General features: G+C 38.2%; 3 non-coding genes across 3 annotated transcripts; 2 read left to right on the top strand and 1 right to left on the bottom strand.

Moving 5' to 3' along the window:
• Nucleotides 1-5,232: 5,232 nt before the first annotated feature.
• trnai-aau (transfer RNA isoleucine (anticodon AAU)) lies at nucleotides 5,233-5,306 on the bottom strand. The gene has a single exon. It is a non-coding gene; the product is annotated as a tRNA-Ile (tRNA).
• A 197-nt stretch (nucleotides 5,307-5,503) lies between these two features.
• Nucleotides 5,504-5,575, top strand: trnap-ugg (transfer RNA proline (anticodon UGG)). The gene has a single exon. It is a non-coding gene; the product is annotated as a tRNA-Pro (tRNA).
• A 548-nt stretch (nucleotides 5,576-6,123) lies between these two features.
• trnag-ucc (transfer RNA glycine (anticodon UCC)) lies at nucleotides 6,124-6,195 on the top strand. The gene has a single exon. It is a non-coding gene; the product is annotated as a tRNA-Gly (tRNA).
• Nucleotides 6,196-8,384: the final 2,189 nt, after the last annotated feature.

Raw genomic sequence — 8,384 nt, 5'->3', positions numbered from 1 at the left:
CCATCAATTGACACCCTCAAGTGAGAGGGTAAGACATAGAAAGAAAGTTCTGAATGAATAGGCTGTTCCCAGAGTGCTGTATCAAGGCACCTCAGTGGGAAGGAAAAAGTATTGCAAAAAACACTGCACAACGAGAAGAGGTGACCGGACCCTGAGGAAGATTGTGGAGAAAGACCGATTCCAGACCTTGGGGGACCTGCAGAAGCAGTGGACTGAGTCTGGAGTAGAAACATCCAGAGCCACCGTGCACAGGCGTGTGCAGGAAATGGGCTACAGGTGCCGCATTCCCCAGGTCAAGCCACTTTGGGCTACAGAGAAGCAGCACTGGACTGTTGCTCAGTGGTCCAAAGTACTTTTTTTGGATGAAAGCATATTTTGCATGTCATTCGGAAATCAAGGTGCCAGAGTCTGGAGGAAGACTGGGGAGAAGGAAATGCCAAAATGCCTGTACCCAGTCCAGTGTCAAGTACCCACATTACATTATGGAAAATAATGAACTTTATCACAATATGCTAATTTTTTTAGAAGGACTTGTATAACATCATGGTTTAAGCCAGTCAGGGATGCTCCATCTGACATGCAAGCAAATGACTACCTTAAACTCATTTAAATTCTTGTATAAAAGTTACAAAGCTGCTGTCACTTAAGGCAGAACGCACTGATCTAATACAATGAAAAACATCTGATATTCTCCTGTTTGTGTTCACTTAATCAGCTTTGTTTATGTGAATACATCCATCTAATTCCATTTTGCTCTAAACTATAAATCAGTGTTCAAAAAATGCTGGGAAATCATTGAACTTCTTGTGACCCTATAAGTTATTCCTGATAGGCTTTATGCAAAAACTGAAACACTCTTTAAAGAAGAAGAAAAAATTATCCACTGACTTTCAAAGCTGCTACAGAAATGATGTTCGACTTTGAGGACATTAATATAAGTGTATTGGAGTAAAAAGTACGATATTTTTCTTTCAAATGTAGTGAAGTTAAAGTCATAAGTTTCCAGAAAGAATATAATTCAAGTAAAATACAGATATTCAAAAAGTGTACTTTAGGTAGAGTACTCAAGTAAATGTACTTAGTTACTGTCCACCTCTGCTGAAGAATAGTTTGCAGTTTCAACAGCAGAGAAGTCTCACAAGCAGTTTATAGGATGCGCTCCCTCTCTACCCGTCTTGTCGTCCCATACATACAATTGTTCCAACAGTTTTACTGTTTTCAAGGTCTATCACCGCATTACTGCAAGGTGGATGATTCTCTCCATGGCATGGTAAATTTCCACACATTGCCAGTTAATCAGATGCACTTGTCCATAGATCAAGTGTTGATGCTTTCACCCTGGAATTAGGCCCGTAGTGACCTTCCAGACCTGGAGCAGGCGCCAGCTTGCCCAGAACAACAAGTCCGCCCAGGACAAATAGTCCACCCATATCGTAAGATGCCCTTCATACACCACATCAACACTGATCTGTAACACAGAATATTGCCCACATACAAAGATGCACAGTCTCTCCAAGGTTGGAGCTGATTAAGCTCCAGTTCTAACTAGAATGTTCCCCAAAACATACTGATAACGTGCTTTCTATCATTGAGAGATACAGACAGCTGTACAGGCAATATTAATCGTGACTTTTTAATGTTTCAGTAAAAGGAAATATGAAAATATGTTATAATAAATTAAATGAAAAAAAAAAAGAATTCATATCTGGAACCCGGGCTAAGGGAGCAAACACTGCTTCTGCACTCCTGGCATGTTAGGGGTGTGTGATACCTCCAAAATCCAAACACACGACACCTTGTTGCTATTGAGTGTTTAGTGACACATCACACATCTCAAGGCAGTCACTCCTCAGAGACCAAATACACACTGTATAAAACAAGAAATAATTAGTGAGGGTGCTTTTAAACTGGAATGAATCATTAAATATCATGGATAAATATTAAGGATTTGATTATGAATTTAATTAGGATACAGTATAGGTATGAAACGATAGAATTGATACCTTTGGTATAGTTCAGACAATATCCCACCAGGTAAAAAAAATAAAATAGGGTTTGGGTCTGGGTCTGGGGACTGCTACTGTATGTGCATGGCAAAACCTTCATTCTGTGGTCGGTGAACAGTTCTGTTGTTCATTTTGAGATGTGCTTTGTCATTCAACCTCAGCTGATTTTAACCTAGTTGACATGGTCAGTCAGTTGTTTATTCAATATCAGTTGGCACTTGATAGAGTTTGATACTGTGTATGTTTCTGTCTACCAGCCCCACTGAAAGTTCCTGTAACGCCTGAGAGGTCTTTCTAAAAAAATTAGCATATTGTGATAAAGGTCATTATTTTCCATAATGTAATGATAAAAATTAAACTTTCAGATATTTTAGATTCATTGAACACCAACTGAAATATTTCAGGTCTTTTATTGTTTTAATACTGATGATTTTGGCATACAGCTCATGAAAACCCAAAATTCCTATCTCAAAAACTTAGCACATTTCATCCGACCAATAAAAGAAAAGAGTTTTTAATACAAAAAAAGTCAACCTTCAAATTATTATGTTCAGTTATGCACTCAATACTTGGTCAGGAATCCTTTTGCAGAAAGACTGCTGGCATGGAGGCGATCAGCCTGTGGCACTGCTGAGGAGTTATGGAGGCCCAGGATGCTTCGATAGCGGCCTTACGCCGCATTCACACGGGGCGTAGGTGTTAACGCTTGACGGAGGGCGTGGCTGAAGCTGGGTGCTGACGCGATCGTCATAGTGACAACAGCCAATCATATTAACTAGCTTGGACCAAAACACAACACAAAAAAAGCACCTTTTTATGACAGCTAGTCTGTGAGACGAAATGGATGCCGATTTGGTGTTATGTGTGAATGCGATTGCCCCTGTAGTTGTTGTCAGTGCACTGCACAGGTGCTCAAAGCTGTTGGCTAGCGTCTGCTGTAGGATATTTGCATACGGCGATCTGATTGGGTGACGCCTGCGCTGGCGCTTGAAAAGTTAAGAAATCTTCAACTTCTGCCGCTTGGAACGCGAGTGAAGCGCCGCGACGGAACCCACAATTCAGTTCGGCAACAGATGATGTCACCCATTCAAAGTACATGGGAAGTGTTAACGCCTACGCCCCGTGTGAATGCGGCGTAAAGCTCATCCAGAGTGTTGGGTCTTGCGTCTCTCAGCTTTCTCTTCACAATATCCCACAGATTCTCTATGGGGTTCAGGTCAGGAGAGTTGGCAGGCCAATTGAGCACAGTAATACCATGGTCAGTAAATCATTTACCAGTGGTTTTGACACTGTGAGCAGGTGCCAGGTCATGCTGAAAAACGAAATCTTCATCTCCATAAAGCTTTTCAGCAGATGGAAGCAGGAAGTGCTCCAAAATCTCCTGATAGCTAGCTGCATTGACCCTGCCCTTGATAAAACACAGTGGACCAACACCAGCAGCTGACATGGCACCCCAGACCATTACTGACTGTGGGTACTTGACACTGGACTTCAGGCATTTTGGCATTTCCTTCTCCCCAGTCTTCCTCCAGACTCTGGCACCTTGATTTCCGAATGACATGCAAAATTTGCTTTTATCCGAAAAAAGTGCTTTGTAGCCCAAAAGTGGCTTGACCTGGGGAATGCGGCACCTTGATACAGCACTCTGGGAACAGCCTATTCATTCAGAAATTTCTTTCTGTGTCTTACCCTCTCGCTTGAGGGTGTCAATGATGGCCTTCTGGACAGCAGTCAGGTCGGCAGTCTTACCCATGATTGCGGTTTTGAGTAATAAACCAGGCTGGGAGTTTTTAAAAGCCTCAGGAATCTTTTGCAGGTGTTTAGAGTTAATTCGTTGATTCAGATGATTATGTTAATAGCTCGTTTAGAGAACCTTTTCATGATATGCAATTTTTTTGGCTGTATGCCAAAATCATCAGTATTAAAACAATAAAAGACCTGAAATATTTCAGTTGGAGTGCAATGAATCTAAAATATATGAAAGTTAATTTTTATCATTACATTATGGAAAATAATTAACTTTATCACAATATGCTATTTTTTTAGAAGGACCTGTAGGTGCATGAGATTGCTGTTTGATGTCACCAAAGGCTTTTAAAGGGTTAGTTCACCCCAAAAAAAAATGAAAATTTTGACATTCATTGATTTTTTGGACCCCTCCATAGACTGCAATAACTACCACTTTCAAGGCCCGGAAAGGTAAGAGAGACATTGATAAAATAGTCCATGTGATTACAGTGGCTCAACCTTAATTTTTGCAACCTTCCCAAACAAGTAGTGGTTATATAGGTGAGGTCTGATCATAGTTTTGGAGACTTTCTGACTCCAAGACCCAACTTCTGACTTTAAGTTTGTTTGGCAATTTAAACCACCATCCTCAGTGTGTATGGGGCCAATATAGACCCCCATCCTCTTCAGGTAAACAGGTAAATTTGTCACCATCTCCAGATGGTTTTAACTTCTGTATTATGGCCAAGATATTAGAAAATTCCAACAACTAAACTATTGACATAGCCATTTTCTATTTTGTGCAGCTCAACAACCTTTTGTCATTCGCCAATACTATTCCTGAGTGATATATATATATATATATATATATATATATATATATATATATATATATATATATATATATATATATATATATATATATATATATATATATATATATATATATATATATATATATATATGACTAAATTGGTCTGTGGTTCACTTCATATTTAGAGCCCAGTGCATGGAACAGGAATTCATGGCATAATCTAAGTGTTCCTGATCACTAAAGTGAACTTACACATACATGGTCCGGGTTCACCGACAGGACTTAAACCTTATTTTAATTGGGGCATTTAAATAGCTTTTATAAACGTGCTCTAGAAAAAAAACATTACTGCTGTGCATCTTGAGACAAAATGTCATGGACATATTTTAGATATGTCGGTGCAAGTTTCGTTGCAGTTAAAAAACAGTTTGAACATGCATTTTAGTCTGGGACTAGACTCAAGCCTTGTCTGTGAAACTTGGGGCCAATAGCTGTAATAAAGCCACAGAAACAATGACACTGATATGTTTAGATATGTTTAAGATCTTTTAGACTTAAAAAAAGTAAAATTTTCACAGTCATATGTAACACGGCAGCACCTCACGTTATAATCGTTCTCTCATAATAGATTCTTGAATACGGTATGTGAAAAAATGAGCATTCTATGTGAAAAAATGATAGTTATGGCCAGTACGGGGATCGAACCCGCGACCTTGGCGTTATTAGCACCACGCTCTAACCAACTGAGCTAACCGGCCGTGATTGTTATTGAGAGAAAAGATTTCTATATACAGACCAGACAAGCACTTATGCCCTTATGTAATTATACGTTTTTTCTTTTTTAGCTAATTATACTGTTACAATGTTTTTAAATTGGACATCAAAATCTAATCAGATATTTCAGACACCCAGCACACAGATGATTCATAAACTCTTACAAAAGAAATCGCCTTATGGCTCGTTGGTCTAGGGGTATGATTCTCGCTTTGGGTGCGAGAGGTCCCGGGTTCAAATCCCGGACGAGCCCGTCACTTTTAAAGATTTTACGACGAAACTTTGAAAATAAAGCGTTAGTTCACCCAAAAATGAAAAATTAGATGTTTATCTGCTTACCCCCATTGCATCCAACATGTAGGTGTGTCTGTTTCTTCAGTCGAACACAAATGAAGATTTTAACTCCAACCGTTGCTGTGTGCCAGTCATATAATGGTGTAAATAGGTAACAATTCTATGAGAGGAAAACATACAAACAAAAATACATGCTTAGGCAACGTGCACAAAAACCTCGCTGCTCCTCACGACACATTGATTTGTTAACACACGAACTGATCGGTTTCTGTGAGAAACAACAGTATTTATGTTATTTTTTTACCCTAATATCCCGACGAGTCTCATCAAGTTTTCCCATCGGCAGTAACTTCCATCTGATGAGGTCAAGCTGGTGCGATCACCCTAGGGTAACTTCTCACTGCAGTTGTCCTTTCATTTTATTTCAATTTGCAGCTTTTTTTGTGCTTTTATATTTTTTAAAAAAAAAGACTTACATGACCGACGGCAGGTTGCAACATTTTTCGTGCGTTGGTGGTATAGTGGTTAGCATAGCTGCCTTCCAAGCAGTTGACCCGGGTTCGATTCCCGGCCAACGCAAGAATTCTTTTGAATTCTGGAAATACGCCACTTTTTATTTTATTTAATTTTAATTATGAATATGACGCAATCACACAAAAATGGTTAACCTTAACTTCCCATAACTTTTCCCATTCATTCTCTATGGTAGTTCTTAACACTACGGATGTAATATATTTTTGACCACAGGTAGATTTCATGGCGCGGTTGCGTCTTGTCCATGGCAAGGAATTTAAGAGGTGGTCAGGGTCCCATAGGCTGCTCTTTGTGTACATTTCCAAATAACATAAAATAACAGCCTCTCTTGCCTTATTTACATTTTTCTCCGTTTACCTCAAATAAACATGGAGTAAGCACCTTTGGCAAAAGGTAAGGTCCGCCTTATTTTGTTTACATCTAACATCAGCTCAGGCAGTTTGGCGTGACTTTGCCTGCCGGTTTTATGTTTCTTATGGGCCACTGAGGGTCTTTTTTCTCGTGTTGAAGAGAAATTGCGGCCATTTGCTAAAATCAAGACCAACCAGTGGAAGTCCCCACATTTATGATAAAATATGGAATATGCATATTTGGCACTTCTCTTGTGTGTGTACCACAATGAGATACGTTTTGATCAAATAATCAAAAGACATTAAAGCTATGTGGTAATTAATCTTTTTCTTCTATAATCAAATAACACTTAAAGGGTTAGTTCACCCAAAAATGAAATTGATGTCATTATGACTCACCCTAATGCTGTTCATCTTCAGAACACATTTTAAGATATTTTATATTTAGCCCGAGAGCGTATCCAAACACTATACTGTCCTGGTCCAGAAAGGGAATAAAAACATCATCAAAATAGTCCATACGTGAAATCAGTTAGTTAAAGCTACACTGTGTAACTTTTTTAGTTTATTCTTAGCTAAAAACACTTAGTTCTTTCAAAAATATATGTGCTCATTAATGCATATTTACTTCTTTCAAGTAATAAAGTATTCTCGTAAGTTTATAATATGCCGTTGAAAATACATACGGGTGAGGGGTTCGAATGCCGGTCGCCATGTTGCCCCTCCATCTTGAAAGTACATTAGCCAAAGAGGGACATACCCATAAATTCAAGCTTCGCCTTTCGCGTTTTAACACTCGATGGCACCGTGTCTAATGTGAAGAGGATTGTCATGTTAATCTTGGACTAAATCGGCCACGGTAGGAGTTAAAACAAAATCAGAATTGAGAGGAACAGAAACTATTATTCACTGAATGGTCATATACCTTTTCACCGCTAGATGGGGGGAAATATCACACAGTGTAGCTTTAATTAGAATCTCTTGAAGCATCGAAAATACATTTTGGTCCAAAAAAAAAAAAAAAAAAAACTCTTCAGACTGTTTCAATCTTTATTTGAGGATTGAACACAAACAAGGAAGAGAAGACAATGCTGAAGTCATAGTTTTTTTTATTTTTGGACCAAAATGTATTTGATGCTTCAAGAGATCCTAACTAACTAACTGATGTCACATATGGAGTACTTTGATGATGTTTTTATTCCCTTTCTGGACATCGACAGTAAAGTGTGCATACACTTAGATACGCTCTCGGACTAAATATAAAATATCTTAAACTGTGTTCCAAAGATGAACGGAGGTCTTACAGGTGTGGAACATTAGGTTAGTCATTAATAAAATAAATTTCATTTTTGGGTCAACTAACCCTTTAACTTTTCATCAGTGGGAGGCATTGAAGACGACGTGCTCATATTGTTTACTATAACATTTATCTACTAACATTTTTCTTCTGGAGCACTTGTGCTCTAATACATTTTTTAGGAGCAAATTCTGATCAATAACACGCATTCCAATTATAACTTTCCCATTACAGGATGATATTTGTCTCTTTAAATTAATGTCAGGGGCATTTTTACCATTATAAGAGCAATGTTTTCTAATCTTATTAAATAAACCTTACTCTAACAGTTAAAATAGAAAATTTGTTTTTAAAATGTTAATTTAAACAATAAATTCAGTAAGAACAATTAGACACAATCAGACTGTTCCCAATCAAATAAGATCATCATCAAAAGATCCGTCTTTGCACTGCCGAAGTGGCACAGAAGCTCTATCTGAAGTGGGATTTAGACACATATATATATAATGTGAGTGTTTAATGCAGCTCATGGGTAAATAATGTTGTATTAATGTTTTAAAGTTCAAGTTCAAGTTCAAGAGTTTTAT

Source organism: Pseudorasbora parva, chromosome 12 (assembly GCF_024679245.1).
Source record: "Pseudorasbora parva isolate DD20220531a chromosome 12, ASM2467924v1, whole genome shotgun sequence".
Classification (NCBI taxonomy): domain Eukaryota; kingdom Metazoa; phylum Chordata; class Actinopteri; order Cypriniformes; family Gobionidae; genus Pseudorasbora; species Pseudorasbora parva.
The sequence above is the reverse complement of the archived record's forward strand: the minus strand, read 5'-3'. Positions and strand labels throughout refer to the sequence as shown.